The sequence below is a fragment of the Equus asinus genome, chromosome 21 (assembly GCF_041296235.1).
Source record: "Equus asinus isolate D_3611 breed Donkey chromosome 21, EquAss-T2T_v2, whole genome shotgun sequence".
Taxonomy (NCBI): Eukaryota; Metazoa; Chordata; class Mammalia; order Perissodactyla; family Equidae; genus Equus; species Equus asinus.
Genome location: NC_091810.1, coordinates 84119807 through 84139872, shown reverse-complemented (window position 1 = coordinate 84139872; position 20066 = coordinate 84119807).

Genomic DNA, 20066 nt, shown 5'->3' with positions numbered 1-20066 from the left:
GTGTATCTCTTAGAGCACTTGATTACATGTATTTCTCTAGTTCTTGCAACTAGTCTTTCTCTAATTTCAGGAGTTCATAAAGAACAAGTCATTTTAATTTCCTTTGTTTGTGTTCTTTCTTTCTCCTGCTTCTCTCACTGGTGGCAACGGAATGTTGTAGATACTCCACATACTCTTGAGTCATTTATAGGAATTACTGTAATTTGCCTGCTACACAGTTACATAAGGTGGAGACTAATACTACTATGCATCCCCCAAAACAGAGAGAGTGAAATAGGCAATGGAGGCCTTCCAGGAAATATATCCATCTATATTGGCAATTAGAAAATTTGGAAACCAGCAGTTTTTGAGATAGAATTAGTAGCTAGCTCTCCTGTTAGCTTACAAGAAGTGAAGGCAGTCCTACAGTTCCAAACACCCTCCACAGCCTGCCCCTTCACACCAAGGGTTTCTAGAAGAATAATGGAGGCACATTTGAATGTGTCATAGCTATAATGAGTCAGCATTATTATAATGTGAATTTCTCTTCATTTTAATCAGGAAACTGAAGAGATGATGAATAAAAGAAACATTTTTTGTGTACCCTTGTGAGATTTTTAAAAACCAAACATGAAAAAGGCAATCTTTGGCCATAAAATGTATGTAGTTGCTTCCACACATTTCCTGCAAGAGAAGATACATTTTCACTTGAATTTGACCGTGACATTTACTTCTCTCAGTTAGGAGTATAGTCTTATGGTCTGAGATGGGCCTGCAGAGTCTAAACTCAGGCTCTTCCTAACGTCCTTCACAGCTGCAGTGAGGAACATACGGATAATAAACGAAAAGGATTCCTAAGCCTTCTCCTAGAAACTTGGGTGAGCTCATAACCTGGGAAATGTGTACAACAATAATAAAAGGACCCAATAGAAGGATGAACTAGAAACAGGAGCAGAACCCTATCAAAAAGCATTACAGAGAACAAAGCTCAGAATGGGCCTCACCCTTTAATCCTTAGCAAATTTTGAGAAATGTGCATCGCTTAGGGTTGTTAGTGCAAAGTTTGTGCATGACAGAGAGAAGGCAAATCTATTTTTCTAATCATGTATATGCATACCGATTGAAAAATAATTCAAAGGAAGTGCAGTAAAATGTAAAAGTTTTACTTCAGCAGATTCCTCTTCTCCCCCTCCAATCTAACATTTTTTCCTAGAAAAAACTACAGATTTATATGCATATCCTTTCAAATCATTTTCTAGAAATTTACTACACAGTCATAGAGAATATTTTTCTTTGTTTTTTCACATATATGGATTACACTTGGCATGTTGCTACATAGCTTGCTTTTTTCACTTTATCTTGAAGGACTTTTCATATCAGGAAAGAATGAATGAGGTACACCTTATGCTTTTCAAAGCATGCAAGATATTTCTTAATATGGATGTACATATTTATTTGACTTCCCTTAAAGATACTCGCTTAGATCATACAATCTTTTGCTCATAAAAACAAATGTAATGTCCTTCTCCTAGATATTTGTGCTAATGTAATTTTTACCTTTTTATTTTGAAATAATTTCAAGCATATGGAAAAATATAAGAATAGTGCAAAGAGTTCCTACAGGTCCACCCAACCTGAACACTGTGCCACTCTCTCCATGTGTATTATGTGCACGTACTATTTTTATGCTATTATCTTTTCTGAACCGTTTGAGACTACGTTGCTGTCATCACACCCTTTCCTCCCCAAATTCTTCAGTGTGCATTTCCTAAGGGCATGTATATTCTCTTAGATAGTTGTAGGACAATTGCCAAATTAAGAAAATCTAACGTTGATACAATATTATTATCTAAATCATACTACTATGATCCAATTTACAGTTTCACCAATTGTCCTAATAATGCCCTTCACACCAATTTTATTTTCTGGTCCAGAATCAAATTCAGGATCATGCATTACAATTAGGTGTCATCTTTCTCTCTCTCTTTTTACGTTTTTCAGCTTTACTGAGGTATCCATGACATACAATAAACTGCACATATTTAAAGTGTACACTTTTAGGAGTTTTGACGTATGTGTATACACCTGGGAAGCTATCACCACAATTAAGATAACGAACATATTCATGAGTCCCCAAAGTTTCTTTGTACCCTTTTATAATCACTTCCCCCCCTTCCTTTCCTCCGGATCCAACTCCAGACAAAAACTACTCTGCTTCCTGTTACTGTAGATCAGTTTGCATTTTCTCAAACTTTACATAAATATAAAAATATACTGTGTACTCTTTTCTTGTTGCCTCGCTTTTTCATTTAGACTATTTTGAGATGATCTGTGTTACTGAATGCAGCACTAGCTCATTCCTTTTTAATGCTGAGTAGGATTCCATTGTACGGATATACAACCATTTGTTCGCTTACCTTTTGAAGGACATTTGGATAGTTTCCAATTTGGGGACATTACAAACAAAGCTGCCATGAATCTTCATGTACAAGTCTTTGTGTGGACATGTGTTTCATTTCTCTCAGGTAAATACCTAGGAGTAAAATGATGGGTCATGTGGTAGGCACATGTCTAACTTCTTAAGACACTGCCAAACTCTTCCAAAATGGTTGTACCATTTTACATTTCCACCAGCAGTGTATGAGAATTCCAGTAACTCTGCACCATTGCCAACCCTTGGTAGGATCAGTCTTTAATTTTAGACTTTAATTTGTAGTAGTTGTGAAGTGCTATCTTATTATGGTTGGAATCTTCGTTTCTCTAATGACTAGTGATTCTAAACATCTCTTCATATGCTTATTTGCCATTCGTGCATCTTCTTAAGGTAAGTGCCTCATCAAATCTATACCTTATGTTTTCATTGGATATTTGCATTTCTTTTGTGTGAGTTGGAGGATCATTTTTAATAGATTGATTATTTTCTTATTGACTTGTAGGAATTTTTTAATGTGTTATCAACAGTAATCTTTGTTATGCTACATGCATTTCATATATTGTCTTCTGCTCTACTACTTATGTTTTACCTTTTTATATACAGAAACTTTTGATCTTCATGTGGTCAGATTTGTTCCTTTTTCCTTTAGGCTTCTGGAATTTTCTTCATATGCATAAAAGTCTTCTCAATCCCAGGAGTTAAAATATATCTTTCTAGGGGCTGGCCCCGTGGCCGAGTGGTTAAGTTCGGGCGCTCTGCTGCACGCGGCCCAGTGTTTCGTCAGTTCGAATCCTGGGCGCGGACATGGCACTGCTCATCAGACCACGCTGAGGCAGCGTCCCACATGCCACAACTAGAAGAACCCACAGCGAAGAATACACAACTATGTACCGGGGGGCTTTGGGGAGAAAAAGGAAAAAATAAAATCTTTAAAAAAAAAATATCTTTCTATATTTTCTTATTGTACTTTTCTAATTTAAAAAAAGTTAGATCATTAATCCATCAATGGTATATTTTTATATAAGATTTAAGGTCTTGTTATTTTCTTAAAGGCAATCTATTTTTTATATTTTCAGTTATAGATAAATTTTATGTTATAGAACTTAAAAAAATTTAAATATGGGATCTTAGAACCACCACTTAGAGTTTTTGGAAATTATCAGAAATGGCAGATGGGGGCCGGACCAGTGGAGTAGTGGTTAAGTTCTCATGCTCCATGATGGCAGCCTGGGATTGGCAGGTTTGGGTCCTGGCTGTGGATTTACATACCGCTCATCAAGTATGCTGTGGCTGCGTCCTACATGCAAAACAAAGGAAGATTGGCAACAGATGTTGGCCCAGGGCCTATCTTCCTCACCTCCCCCCTACCCCAAAAAAAGGGAAAATGACTAGGAGATTGGAACCATGCCTTAAAAATGATGCCATCAAAGTACCTTACATCTGAGGGAATATAAGCAGCAGAATGAGAACCTTGGCAAACTAAATGATAAGATATATTTATCAGGAGGCTTTTGGACATTGGCTTAAATAAAAAGGAGGTTATTTTTCTGACAGATGGGCAGTTACCAGCACATATTCAGCAGCATAACCCTGCCACCAAGGCCCAAGCTGTTTGTGTCTGTCTGCTCCTCCATCCTTAGCATCCTTATGCCTGGTGCCTCATGGTTGCAAGACGGCCACCACAGCTTCAGGCATCAAATGGGAGTTGAAGGTAGGAAGAAAGGAGAAAGGGGACAATGTAGGTGGGTACATCTCTTTTATCAGAAGTCCCCAAGTGAACTTTCTTGTGTGTTTTTGGGCAGAACTTGGCCACGTGTCTATTTCTAGAGTCAAGGGAAGCTGGGAAAGGGAGCATTTGGTCTTCTGGCACTTTAGGGGGAGGCAGCAAGGAAGAAAGTATGAGAGATGGGAATTGGCTGCTGGGTTAGCCAACGCATTGAGTTCGCCACATCTGACCAATTCGAGGAGATGCATCTGTTCAGTGTGAGGAAGTATTTTAAGACAGAAATATGTGTGTGTCTTTTAATATTTAAAGGATTGTCGTATGGAAAAGTGAGTATTTTATATTGCCAAACTGGGCTAACATGTGGAATTTTATAAGGAGGCTAATTTCAGCTGAATGTAAAGCAGACAAGGGGGTCTGGTTGCCTCGTGAGGTAGTAGTTTTCTGCATTGATCTATTCTGTTTTGCAATATTACTCGTTCAACTTTGTGAGGTTAGGACAGTCATCCCCTTCATATAGATGAGAAAGCCATATTCAGAGACTTTAATATCTTGCCCAGGGTCACACAGTTAGGAAGGGTCAGACTGGGATTTGAACCTGGGCTGCCTGCCTCCGGAGTCCATGTTCTCATCACTTTACCACACTGCCCTGGGAGAGATTGGATCCAATCAACTTTCGTGTCCCTTCACAACACTCTTACAATTAGGTCCCTCTTACTTAAGCATTAGGTACGTGTCCCACTAAGCCACACTTGTTATTTATCGTCATTTCACAAATTGCTATCATTATTCAGCTCAAGACAGAAGCCTCTACCTTCAGCCCCTCTTTGCACATGTTGAGGTTGGTATACACTCTGTGTTATTACTTCAGGTCTCAGACTTGGTTAAGGTCAAAACTCCCTGGCCTGCCTCCTCATGATTCGGCAGCAGAAAGTGCTCATTTACTTCCTTCACTTCCTCTTGAAAGCTCCTTTTTACACGCTCATTGTCTCTGGTATCGGGAGCTGAACAAAACCATTCAGAACCAGGATATTTAGTAGTTTCTTCACAGGTGGGAGAAAAAGGCAGACCCAGAATACAGGTTTCGGTGGATGCTACACACACTTCCGCATGAGATAAGCGTGCCGAGTCCTTCGCAGTCCTGCCTCTTCAAACCAGGGCTCTACAATTGGTCCCAGGTGTCTGCATCAAAGCGACCACCTGCAAATCACTTCACTTATAAAAACTTCTCCTAAAGAGATGCAATCAGGGGGATTACAGCCTCGGGATTGATTTGCAGCTTCTACTTCAGGTTAGTGAAAGACTGCAAACCCTGCATTTCCTACAGTCTGTTGAAATGAGTTCTTTCAGTGACTGCCTCTCCTCTGTCCACGGGAGAACAGGGCATCACAAAGGCCAGAGACAGTGCCTGGGGTGAGGATCTGGGCCGCAGCCAAGAAGACACGCAAAGCAGATCAAGGGTGGCAGCAGGCCTGGGCTCTGCAGGCCGTGCTGTGTGCATCTGGAGGAAGGCTTGGGGATTCTCTTGTATGAGAAGGGCTAGAAAAGCACGGCCATGGGATAGGGCAAGGCCATCCCAGGAGACTGTTGTGCTGGATGGCAGGAGTCAGTCACAGCAGAACAGTCTAGACCTCAAGGGCTGGAATGGGCTTCTGAAAGAAATGAGGCGTTCAAGGCCAGGAATCAACTTCAGTTTGGGACTGATTTAGCAAGAGCAGCCTCCTGTGAGATTTAGGGTGTGGAAGGATGGCCTCCCAGACATCAACCAGTATATCCCCTCCTGTCACAGGTGGCCAACCCCCTCAGCCTTTATTTCCATTTCCTCTCAACACTGCTTCTTGGGGAACGGATCTTCCAAGTTTATTATCTGCTGTGTGCTTTGGTTGTTGTTGTTGTTCCAGACTCTCCTTTTGCAAGGTTCACAAGCGCCTCTTTATCCCAACGTTTGGGAGGAGGGTGTCTAGCAGGGGCAAGGACTAACACGCCGGCGCTACCGCTAGCGGAGGTGAGCCAGACCACCCACGTGTGTGGTTAGTACCCTCAGTTTCCTAACCTGGAAAGGAGGTGGACAGCCCACAGGCTGCTTCCAGGCTGCAGCGAAGTACGGGATCTGAACACGATTTGTAAATGCTCAGCACTACACAACTGTGCACCGTGCTGCCTCTGTGGAAACAAAATGTACCCTAAACGGGGCCAGCCTTTCCGCCCAGCAGCCCTGAGGCTTCATCCCGTGAAAGACAGGCTCTGCTCCTGGTGAACTGCCTCAGTGGGCAGGTGGGTTAGAGGGAAAGGATTTCGGTGCAAAGTCAGGAAGAGTGTTCTTCTTTTTGGAATAGTTCTCAAATTGGAGCTCTTACTTTGTTAGGAAAATTTGGCTTATTTACGCCTACAGGTATTGTTCGCGCACCATTTTTCTCTCTACTCACAAACTCTAAAACATTTGTAGAATCTTTCTTCATCAGTATGTATCTTTAATAATCAAAATTATTAGAGACTTTGCTTTTTGCTCCCTCTCTCAAATCATTACTAAAAATGTTAAATTAAGCCACTAGACCTGGAACCAATCCTTGACACACTGTCTTTTTATACTTCTGCCTGTGATAGTCTCCCTGGAGTTCATTTCCCCCAATCTTAACTCAGTTAAAAATATGTTCTTGGTTAACCATTTTTAATGTATCTACTACTTACATACATATCTGACACCAACAATGGCAATATATTGGGGCCAGCCCAGTCGTGCAGTGGTTAAGTTTGCATGTTCTGCTTTGGCAGCCTGGGGTTGCTGGTTTGGATCCCGGGTGTGGACCTACACACCTCTTGTCAAACCATGCTGTGGCAGGCATCCCACATATAAAGTAGAGGAAGATGGGCATGGATGTTAGCTCAGGGCCAGTCTTCCTTAGCAAAAGAGGAGGATTGGTGGCAGATGTTAGCTCAGGGTTAATCTTCATCAAAAAAAAAAAAAAAAAAGGCAGTACATTAATTTGTTTGCCCATTCATAAGCCATGTTCTCTTTCTTCCTGGTAAGTTTTCTTTTTTTTAAAATGTATCCAATGAGCCGCTATTTAATTATAGTTCCCTGTCCCATCAGAAGAGAAATGGGTCTCAATATATCCAGGATAGAGGCCATCTGTAAAGACACTACAGGTATATACTATAACGAAAAATTGCTCTTTTTCCTTTTTGAGTATTTTTTCCCCAAATTCCCTACCTTTGTTTCGGCTCTTTAGCTGATTGCTCTGCTTCATGATCACCATTTGCAGCAGTCTTAATTCTCAGTGGGCTTCAAGGACATTTTAGAACAGAGATCTCTCTGAAAACTGAGACAAAGACTTTACCCAGCCTTTTGCTATCTCTTCCTCCTTTTCAACTTTGGTGCCATTATTTTAAAGAGATTCCCGTTGTTTCTCAAGCTGTCTTCCTTCCTTTGATAGATTTAAAGAATCTCTTCTCAATCTTTTTGGAAACCTCTCTAAGAGGCATCACATTCTTTTGTGTGTTTATTTATCCAATTTTGAAGTTATTCCTAACCTGCCATACTTTGTGAGTTTCCATGTTTTCTTTCCTTGGTTCTTTCCCTGCTTTCTGAACACATCTCCCTTCCCCTGCTCTCAGCAGTTGCATTTCTGACTCTGTCGACTAGCCACTGAGGATTATCATAACCTCTTGGATGTTTTCCTGGGTTGCTGATAAGTTGCTTTGAAAATATTCTCTTGGTTTCTTTCTTGTTTGTTATTGAGTTTTAAAATTCTAACTTTCATTTTTGTCATAGGAAAACTTCTAATATTAATTAGACATGTAGTGGATTTTAATTTGCCCACGGGGCTGTGGACTTCACTCATGCGGTGGTCTCTGTTGATGATTTTGCATCACCTTGCAGACCAGTTTCCGTTCCTTGTCAGAGCCCAGCCTGGTATATTTCCTTGCTGCACAGTTCCTTCTCTACCTTTGCTGGGAAGCAGTAATTTCTTTTATCTAAAAATCTTACTTCCAACCCTTGTCCCAGTGAGCCATTTTGCCAATCTATGATTGAGTAATTAAAGTCTCCCATTATTACTACCTGGCCTAATTTCACAGCTTCCACAATCTCAATTAACATTTCTATCTCAGTTTCCTGGTCAGGTGGGCTGTAACATATCCCTATTATGACTTTTTAATTATGTGAGAATGGAATTGCTACCCACAGAGATTCTACAGAAGTCCCTTCTTCTGATAAGATTTTTATCCTACTGCTTTGTGGAACTATGCTTCACACAGCACTATTACAGAAATGTATTTATTTATATCCGTCCTCTTTGCAAGATGTATTCGAAGCAGCTTACCAAAATACACGGAAAGATAAAAAGCAAAATACTAGTCAGTGAGAAAATAGGGGCAAAGTAAAATAAGGGTAGAAAAATAAGATGCAGCCACATGGAGCTCATGCATTGTTTAAGTGTTGGGTACTTTTAGAGTATGCTATAAACCTGCCTCAGAGTTTCCTCATGGCCAAGATAAAGAAGGAAATAGGATGAATGGCATGGGTTAGAATTTCTTTGAGGTAGAATTAAAACAGGTGCTTAGGAAAGGTACAAAAATTTCTTCTTCAGAGATTCCGACTTTCTCCTCTTGGTCCTGAAAACATCTGCAATAATATTCTTACAGTAAGTGTAATATGTTTCACCATTTTGCTTCCTAATGTGTTTCCCAATGCAAGACTATTGCAAAAATGTCAATGAATAGTTTGGTAAGAATAGTTCTGTGCGTGACTCAAGTGAGCTTCTAAGTACTGAGCAGTAGTGAGTTCAAAAGAATCCTCCCTGACAAATGACTGGCCGGCAGATTTTCTATGTGGCCAATTGAATGCAGGGCCCTGTGCTTTAACAGTCAACTCGACAAGAGCTGACATTCTGCCGTGACAGTGGAGGGACGTTGCTGGAACCTCAACTAAAAAGAAATCCCATTCTCCTCCACATGAAATGCCTGCAAGTGGAGACAAGGCTCTACACAGGAAGCAACTTGGGGTAGAGCCAGTATGTGGGTGGGCAGGCGATCACAGCCGCACCATGTTGATGAGCGCAGGCCTCAGCCAGTGAAGTGCCTCTAACTTTAAGCAGCGTACTCCCAGGCCAACCATCCAAGGTACGCTGCTAGCAAAATGTTTGCCCTAACAGTTTACAAAATTATATACAAAGTGTTAAATGAAACCACTAGGCCTGGAACCAATCCCTGATACAGGCTTTTTGTTCATGCATTTTAGTTAAAGACCAGTTAAAAGATGAAAAATATTTACCAAAATCATTGATTTTGATTTTGGAATAATTGATCTTGCTATTCTTCCTGGCAGTAGTTAGAAAGCAAGGGCAGCAATCTACAGAGGACTTTCCCGTTGGTGGTAATAAAATACTATCATCTGTACATGGGTTTTGGCCAATTTTTCTGCTCCCTGTAGTGGAGCATTGGGTGGAGGAGGGACAGGAGAGGTTCGCATGAAGCTGAGGCAACTATGACCTCAAGTCATTAAGATAAAAGTTAAAAATAAGATGGTGACGGAAGTGCAGAGTGCAAACCTGTTTTATCCCCTGGAAATGATCGGCTGCATCAGGCAACTGTCTGACTCTCTCAGGGTCTTATGGGATTTTATGTGCAGATTCAGTGTAAGTATCTATACCTAGGATCCATATGGGCATATTAGCCCATAGCTAATTTTTCCAACAGAGCCTGAGGAAGGATCAACAAAACTGTGCATCTAACTGATGAAAATGTCACAAGATGCTTTTAAGCCTACAAACGGCTGATAATGGAGCGAGCACCCCACCTGCTTCTTAGGGAGAACACCAACTGGCAGTGAGCCTGGAAGGTAACTGTGTACCAAAGAGATCTAGAGTTTGAGGATATAAAGGATTGTGTTTTTCAGATATGAGATATTCTTAACTTTGGGTCACACCCCAAGGGAGTATAGCTGGAGGGATGGCAACAAGGAAACACATTGTCTGTAACTGGAGTCCTCCTTTAGCATGGCCCTTGAATAGTTATTGGAGGCAGGCTTATCCCCAGCAGGTGCTAAATTAGCCAAATATTTCTAGTCCACTCTACTGTATAAAGAAGAGTCCTAGCTCCAGCATGCAGGTTCTATTAAATGTGTTGTTAGAAGGACAAAGGCCGAGTTTACCCAAATCTTGGTTAAATAGTCCAGTAAACTTAGTGAGAACTAAGGCTGGAAAATGTTTCTCAAAGTGCCATCGGAGAATAACTTCAAAAAAATGTCTGATCACACACAGCAGATGGTAAACCTGGAGAGATCATTTTGAAGTCATCAATGTTGATACTTTTATATATCACAAAGCTTGTGCTTGTGGCCCTCTCTGTATCATTTCCTTTTTTAAAAAAAACTTTATTGAGATATAATTCCCATTCCATAAAGTTCGTTTTTTTAAAAGTACACAATTCAGTGATTTTTAGAATGCTCACAAAGCTGTGCATTGATCCCCACTATCTAATTCCAGCATGCTTTCATCATCCCCAAAAGAAACCCCAGACCTATCAGTAGTCATTCCCTATTCCTATCCTCCAGCTTCTGGGAACCACCCATCTACTTTCTGTCCCCACAGATTTGCCTACTTTGGACATTTCATATAAATGGAAGCATATAATATGTGGTCTTTCGTCTCTGGCTTCTTTCACTTTCGTATTGTTTTCAAGGTTAATCCATGTTGTATCGTGTATCAAAATTATGGATGAATAATATTCCATTGTATGTATATACCACATTTTGTTTATCAGTTTATCAATTGATGGACAGTTTGTTTCTATTTTTTGATATTATGAATAATGCTGCTATGAACATTCATGTACAAGTTTTTGTGTGGACACATTTTCATTCTCTTGGATATATACAGAGGAGTATGAATTGCCGAGTCACGTGGTAACTCTATGCTTAACTTTTTGAGGAACTGTCGAACTCTTTTTCAAAACAGCTATACCATTTTACATTCCCACCAACGACATACAAGGGCTCAAATTTCTCTACATCTTTGCCAGCAATTGTTAGTATCCATAGTTTTTGTTATAGCCTTCCTAATGAATATGAAGTGGTATCATATTGTGATTTTGATTTCTATTTCTTTAATGATGAATGGTGTTGAATATATTTTTTCATGTGCTTATTGACCATTAGTATATCTTCTTTGGAGAAATTCTATTCAAATCCTTTGCCTATTTTTAAAATTGGGTTATTTGTCTTTTAATTTTTCGGTTGTGAGATTTCTTTATATATCCTGAATTCAAGTCTTTTATCTGATATATGGTTTGCAAAAATTTCCTCCCATTATGTAGGGTGTCTTTTCACTTTCTTAATGATGTTGTTTGAAACACAAACATTTTTAATTTTGATGAAGTCCAGTTTATCTGTATTTTTCTTTGGTTGTTTCTGCTTTTGGTGTCATATCCAAGAAACCATTGCCTAATACAAGGTCATGATGTTTATTTCTGTGTTTTCTTTCAAAAGTTTTACAGTTTTAGCTCTTACATTGAGGCTGCTGATCCATTTTGAATTAATTTTTGTATATGATGTGAGGTAGGGACCAACTTTATTCTTTTGCATTGGATATCCAGCTGTCCTGGTAACAATGTTGAAAGACTGTTTTGTCCCCATTGAATTATCTTAGCAGCTTTGTTCAAAATCAATTGACCATGAATGTGGATTGAATTCCATTGATCCATATTTCTATCCTTAAGCGCGTAATATCACATTGTCTTGATTACTGTAGCTGTGTAGTAAGATTATTTTGCACCTCAAAGAGTAATGTTATTTTCTTTTTCTATTTGTCTTCTATTTTTTTATATTAAAATGTTATTTTTTAGAGCAGTTTTAGGTTCACAGCAAAATTGAGCAGAAGGTACAGATATTTCCCATATACTCCCTGCCCCCACACATGCATAGCCTCCTCCATTATCAACATTCCCCACCAGAGTGGTACCTTTATTACAACTGATGAACTTACATTGACACATAATCACTCAAAGTCCATAGGTTACATTATGGTTCACTCTCGTGCATTCTCTGGGTTTGGACAAATGTATAATGACATGTACCCACCATTGTGGCGTTATACCGAGCAGTTCACTGCCCTAAAGTCCTCTCTGCTCTGCCTATTCATCCCTCCTACCCTCCAACCCCTGGCAACTACCAATCTTTTTACTGTCTCCATAGTTTTGCCTTTTGCAGAATGTCATGTAGCTGGAATCAGATGGTACGTATCCTTTTCAGGAGGGCTCCTTTCACTCAGTAATATGCATTTAAATTTTCTCTGTATCTTTTAATGTCTTGATAGCTCATTTCTTTTAATCCTAAATAATATTCTATTGTCTGTATGTACCATGGTTTATTATCCATTTATCTACCTACTGGACATCTTGGTTGCTTCCAAATTTTGGCAATTATAAATAAAGCTACTATAAACTTCCGTGTGCAGGTTTTTCTGCAGACATAACTTTTGAACTCCTTTGGGTGAATACCAGGGAGCACAGCTGCTGGATTGTCTGCTAAGAGTACGTTTATTTTGTAAGAAACTGCCAAACTGTCTTCCAAAGTGGCTGTTTCATGTTCCATTCCCACCAGCAATGAATGAGAGTTCCCGTTGTTCCACATCTTCATCAGCATTTGGTATGGTCAGTATTTTGGACTTTGGCCATTTGATAATCTCTATTTGCTGAAACATCAATATTATCCTTTCTTTAATTGTTTAGACATGATTTCCTTTAGGTCTTTGGGCGTATTTGTGATAGGTGATTTAAAATCTTTGTCTAGTAAATCCAACTTCTGATCTTCCTTAGAGATGGTTTCTATTGATTGCTCCCCCACCCTCCAGTGTATAGGCCATGGTTTCCAGCTTCCCTGCATGTCTTGTTCATCTCTTGTGGGAAACTGAACACTTTAAATAATACATGTTATCTCTGAAAATCAGATTCTCCTCCTGCCCAGGATTTGTTGTTGTTACTATTTATCACAGTTGTTGTTCTTTGTTTAGTGACTTTCCTGGACTAATTCTGAAATTCTGTGTTATTCATTGTTTATGGCCATCAGTTGCTTAGTTGTCAAGTAATGACTGGACAGAGGTTTCCTTAAATACCTTCAAACAGTAAGTTTCTTAGCCATTGCTAAGGGGCTCTGTGTATGTGTTGGGGCATGCTTTCAATCCTCCAATGGAGCTAGAATTTGTGCAGAGCCTCAAGACCAGCCAGAGGTGAGAATTTAGGGCCTCAGATTTTTCCTGTACTTAAACACCGCCCTATCCATGCAGACAGCCCTGTGTAGGCATGTCACGGCCTCTGACAGCTGTGATATCAGACCATTCCAGCTATTTGTTTTGACAAATGCCCTGTGGGTAGGGCTGTTCACATAGAGTGAGCTGTAACTGAAGAAAAATAAAGACAAGCCCTGAAAATGGAAGTTTTCAGCAAGTTGCTAGACAGGTCAAATGGTAACAGTTCTCTCAGAATGGCACTTTTGGAAAGCTACAAACCAATTTGTGTCCCCCTTCCCCAGGGGTTGCTAGGCTGCTGGTTCTCACAGATACTACTGTATTTGTGAGGCTGTTGGCTTTCATAGCTACCACAGAGCTGGGGAGAGGGACGTGGGAGTAGTTAAAACGTGACAAAGATTGTTGTTCTCGCAGAGACTCAGTCATTTTTCTTGACTCCTCAGAGTCAAGAGTCAACTCCTCAGATTGTTGCCTGCCTTTAGTTCATTTTCAGAGTTCTGAAAAAGTTGATTTTGTCATTTATTGCCAGTGTTCTCATTGCTTTTATGGAGGAGTAGATTTTAGGATGTGTCTACTCCACCACTCCTGAGGTCAAGCTCTATATTATTTCCTTTTGATGTAGCCCACCAACATCACTTGGATTCCTTGGATGTAGCCCAGCCAAGCACATTGTTGAATGGAATAATTTCATGAGTAATCTGCAATTTTTTATTTTCCTTGGAGTAAATACAATTTTTAAGCTACCTCCTTCTCTCAGGCTTAGAAAGAAGAAGTCAGGGGACTATCAAGAGAGCTGTTGTTGCCTTCAAGGCCATAGATATATTTGGAGAAACACATGCTTACATAGTGATAGTAAGTAGTAAGATTTGAACACATCAAGAAGGTAGTCACTCTGGCTAAAAATGGAAAATATCTTTTAAAAAGATCTGTAAGCTCTTCAGGGTTTTGGATACTTCTCTCAAGTAGTTGCATCATTACCAAATGACCTGAATTTTAAGACAAATTTTCGAATGTCTAAGCAACATTAAATATCAGCTAAAGAGTGACTTCTGGATTCTACTCTCAGGAATATTTGCAAACTAAAAGAATTTTTTAAATATATAATGTACAATCAACAGAGTGAAAAGGCAAGCTATGGGATGGGAGAAAATATTTGGAAATCATATATCTGATAAGGGATCAATATCCATAATATATAAAGAACTCCTATAACTCAACAATACAGCAAACAACCTGATTAAAATAGAGGCAAAGCGCTTGAATAGACATTTGTCCAAAGAAAACATACAAATGTCCAAAAGCATATAAAAAGATGCTCAAATTACTAATCATTAGGGAAACGCAAATCAAAACCATGATGAGATACCATCTCATACTTATTAGGATGGCTACTATTATGGACTGAATTGTGTCACCACTTCCTCAAATCCATATGTTGAAGTCTCACAATACCTTAAAATGTGATCGTATTTGGAGACAGGGCTATTAATGAGATAATTAAGGTTAAATGAGGTCATAAACGTGGGCCCTAATCCAATATAACTGATGTCCTTATCAGAAAAGGAAGAGACACCAGAGATGCACACACACACAGAAAAAGCCAGGTGAGGACACGGTGAGAAGGCAGCCATCTGCAAGCCACAGAAGGAGGCCTCAGGAGAAGTCAAACCTGCTGATGCTTTGATCTTGGACTTCCAGCCTCCAGAATGGTAAGAAAATAAATTTATGTTATTTAAGCCTGTGGTATTTTGTTATAGCAGCCCTAGAAAACTAATACATCTACCATAAAAAAAAAAACAAGGAAAATAACAAGTGTTGGTAAGCATGTGGAGAAATTGGAATCCTTATGCGCTGTTGGTGGGAATGTAAAGTTGTGCTGCCACTATGAAAAAGAGTATGGTCGTTCCTCAAAACATTAAAAATAGAATTTCCATATGATCCAGCAATTCTGCTTTTGGCTATATACCCCAAATAATTGAAAGCAGGGTCTTAGGGCCGGCCCAGTATTGCAGTGGTTAAGTTCACACGTTCCTCTTTGGTGGCCTGGGGTTCACCAGTTCGGATCCCAGGTGCAGACCTACGCACTGCTTGTCAAGCCATGCTGTGGCAGGCGTCCCAGGTAAAGTAGAGGAAGATGGGCACAGATGTTCGCTCAGGGCCAGTCTTTCTCAGCAAAAAAGAGGGGTGTTGGCAGCAGATGTTAGCTCAGGGCTAATCTTGCTCAAAAAAGAAAAAAAAAGAAAGCAGAGTCTCAAAGAGATATTTGTACACTCATGTTTATAGCAGCATTATTCACAAGAGCCAGAAAATTGGAAGCAACCAAGTGTCTATTGACAGATGAATGGATAAACTGGTATATACATTCAATGGAATATTATTGATACTTAAGGCAGCAAATCTGACACAGCATGGATGAAACTTGAGGACATTATACTGAGTGAAGTAAGTCACAGTCACAAAAAGACGAATATTGTATGATTCCACTTATATGAGGTACCAAGAGTAGTGAAATTCAGAGGGACCGAAAGTAGAACAGTGGTACCAGGGGCTGGGGAGGGAGAAATGGGTGGTTGGTTGATGGGTACAGAGTTTCAGATTTGCATGACGAAAAGAGTTTTGGAGATTGGTTGCACAAGACTGTGAATGTACTTAACACTACTGCACAGTACACTTAAAAATGGTTAAGATGGTAAATTTTATGTTACATGTGTTTTACCTATATCTGTGTATATGTGTGTTGTGTGTGTGTATGTGTGCGTATAGAAGTGTTTAAATGCAAAGTGCATTGGGGAAATACTTTTGCTCTTTAGTCAGGGACCAATGGCTAGGGTGAGTGGGCGGGCTTACACAGGGATGCCTTTGAAGGGGGTGTGCAACCTTGACCTGTGGTTTAAAGAGGGAGCCTGTGCACATGGCTATGAAAATGGTGCAGTGTAGGGATCTAAGGGAGGAACTTCTGCATGGTGGGTGCGTGGGTGCATGTGCACTGAGCGGCGTGCCTTTTGGCAGCAGGGAGAGGAGATAAGATAAAAGCAGACAGTGCACTGAGGAGGGTGTTGGGCTTGGATTTCTCCAGTGAGCTCCCAGCTGGCTCCACGAGTCAGGGAACTAAGGCCTGATCCTGGACAAGGTGGGCAGCTCTTTAAAAACTGGCCATTTATGTTCTCAGTTTACTCTTGTCACTCACTTGGGAAAAATAGACAAAAAGGTGAGACAATGTTAGCCCTTGTCTAGGCAGAGAGACCAAGCCGTGATGGAGGTTCTTTCATAGAGAGATTACTCCTTTCAGCCAGATTCTAATTACGTGAGTTTGTTGATCACACACATTCTGATATCCACATCTACTCATTTGCACGATTCAAATGAAGAGAGTAGCCAGAGAACTCTGTCCAGGGCAATGAGAAACCCACTGCCATGACACTCAGATAGCATCTCACACTTGTCATGGGAGTCTTCTGCCATCTGTCTAAGGGAACAATCTGACAGAGCACACAGGATGAAATTTTGCTAGCTTCTGTCTTTAGATAAGGCCGCTATCACTGGCTGAACATATTTTATGTATAACCTACCAGCTGCAGAGACCACTCAAGCATCGTGTTTAAATATATTTGATAGTATCTGGAATTCCTGTTAACTCTTGCCAGGATGTGTGGGCTTTAAAAAGCATATAATAATATTCAATAGCTGCTCACATTAAAAACAAAAACATATATGAAATATCCCTGTGGTCCATTCCCATATGGAAAGGATGTCAGGGGAGGGAGGAGCCTGTATGTTGAGCAGGAGAATGGCGGTAGACATGGGTGGTGGTTGTGGAGCACACATAGAGGCTATTAAGGGAACGTATTATAATTCATCTCTTTTCTCTGTCTCCTGATTCCAAATGGAACCCGATATGAGGATGCCTCAGTATTACAAAGCTTTTCTTTCCGCTGTAGCTCAACTCGCCTCTCACTGTGCACTGATTTCAAGACTAATTCTCATAGGTTAGACTATTTTGAATTAGACCAGGATTAATGTTTAGAAAAATTAGAATGTAAATTCAGGCTTATTTGTACCATGATTGTTATTATCTTCAAGATTTTTAAAAAATTAATGGTAAATGTTATGCCCCACATATCTCAACCTAAAGCCTTTGAAATGCCAGGATCCTCTAAAGTCAATAGCATGGTGTAACTTTGTCCTGAAATCAGCTTAGGTAATTTATCAATAATAATAGTAACAAAATAATGGTTCTTCACCATTGATAGGGTGTTTTTCCCATTTATACCTAAACATTTCAGTGTGTATTTACTAGGAACAAGAAAATTCTTTTATATAACTGCAGTACAGTTATTAAAATCAGGAAATCTAACACCATCATATAATCTGTAGTCCATATTCAAATGTAATCAGTTGTCCCAAAATGTCCCAAAATGTCCAATAGGAGATTTTTTCTGCTTCAGATACTGGTCATGTCTCTTTAGACTCCTTTTATGAAGAACAGTTCCTTGGATTTCCTTTTTTTCTTGACCTTGACTTTTTTAAAAGCACAGTCAGTTATTTTTATAGAATATCATTCAGTTTGGGTGTGTCTGGTGTTTTCCCATGATGGGATTCAGGTTGTGCATTTTTGGCAGGAATACTACAGAAATGATGCTGCTTCCTTCTCAGGGCAGCATAGTAGGAAACACATGATTCCAGTTTGTCCGAATACTGGGAATGTTAGCCTTAATCACACTGGTTAGGTTGTTTCTCCCAGGTTTCTCTACTTAAAATTACCATTTTTCCTTTTTTAAATAATACGTAATTTATGGGACGATAGTTGGAAATTATGTAAGTATCTCGTTCTCATCAAACTTTCACCCATTACTTTTATTACCATCCGGTGATGATTTCCTATCTTATCACTCATTATACAATTGTTAGTGGGAATTCTACTGAGAAAGGAAGAGTTTTCCCTTCCTCTTTTAATTTTTTTAATGTGTGGATTTTTTTTATATCACTATGATTCATGAATTCTCATTCTATTCAGTAAGTTTTAACCCATCACTACCAATATTTATTTTGGTACTAAAATTTCCTCGGATTTGGCCAGTGGGAACTCCTTCAGAATGGCTCCTATATCCTTTTGACATGTCCTAATGACTTTTTGACCATTACCCTTTGGTTCAATAAAACATTCCAGGCTCATCTTATACTCTCCATGCTGTAGTATTGGAATCAGCTAGTTCTCCAGGAACGTGTGGTCCATTGTAGTGGAGAATGGTATTTAGAAACCAAGATCTGTATGCTAAGTGTGTTCATTGCTTCTAAGTGTTAGGGCTTCTAGATCCCCTCAGAGGTGAGGGGTAGGAAATATGTGTGCATACATATAACCGTGTTTATTTCTGTATCTATCTATGCTATCTATCTATATTTTTAAAAACTTAATTGATACCTTTAATTCCAATCTAGCACCACAGAATACATTCTAGTCTTCCTTCTTCCTATATTCCATTATCCTCAATGCATTTAGTAATTTGTGTAAGCCTAGAATGCAAAGAAGATAGTTTCAAAATTCGTAATATGTGCTTGTAAGTCTTCCAACAATATTTGTTTTTCTAGTGAGGTTTTTGTTGGGTGGAGGGTGAGGGAAGGTTGGGGCAGAATTTATAGACAGTTAAATGCATAAATCTTAAGTGTGTAATTTGGTGAATTTTGACACATAGCACCTACTCCCTACCATGATATAGGACATTTATTTCATCTCACTTGAAGTTCCCTTTAAGCTTCACAGTCAATCCTAACCCTAAAGAGACAACCACATTTATGAAGTTTCGATCATAAATTAGCTTTGTTGGCTCTAGAACTTTATATAAATGGAACCATTCAGTGTGTACTTTTGTGTGTGTGTCTGGCATCTTACATCTTCAGCATGTTGGTGAGATTTATTCATATTGTTTGTATCTGTAGTTTATTCCTTTTAATTGCTGAGAAGTATTACATTGAATAAATATACCACAATTTGCTATTATCTGTTGATGGACATTTGAATTGTTTCCAGTTTTTTAACATCATGAATAAAGCCATTATGCATTTTTTTGTACAAATATTTTTTGTAGATGTGTAAGTTTATTCCTCTTTGCTACATATCTAGAAGTAGAAATGCTGGATCATGAGGTAGGTGTTTATTAACTTTACAAGAAACAGCTAGTCTTTTCCCCAAAATGATTGGACCCTTTTAAGCTCCCACCAGCAATGTGTGCAAGTTTGGTTGTTCCATATCCTTACCAACATTTGGTGCTATCAGTCCTTTTAACTATCACCATTCTAGTGGGTCTGTGCTGATACTCCATTGTGGTTTTACATTGCCTTTCCCTGCTGACTAATGAGATTGAGACTTTTTTCATGTGCTTAATGACCATTAGCATATCTTCGTCTGTGAAGTGTCTTTTCAAAATTTTGCCCATTTTTATTGAGTTCTTTGGGTTTTTTTTTCTTGAGTTAGAAGAGTTTTCTATATATTCTGGATACAGATCTTTTATCAGACACATCATGTGCAAATCTTTTATCAATTTTTGATATTAAGTAATGCAGGCCCCCAGCTGGTCTAGGGCTTGCCTCTTTATTTTCTTAATGATGTCTTTAAAAGGGCAGAACTTTAAATTTCAATGAAGTCCAATTTATCAATATTTTTCTTTTATAGTTAGAGCATTTTCTGCCCTGT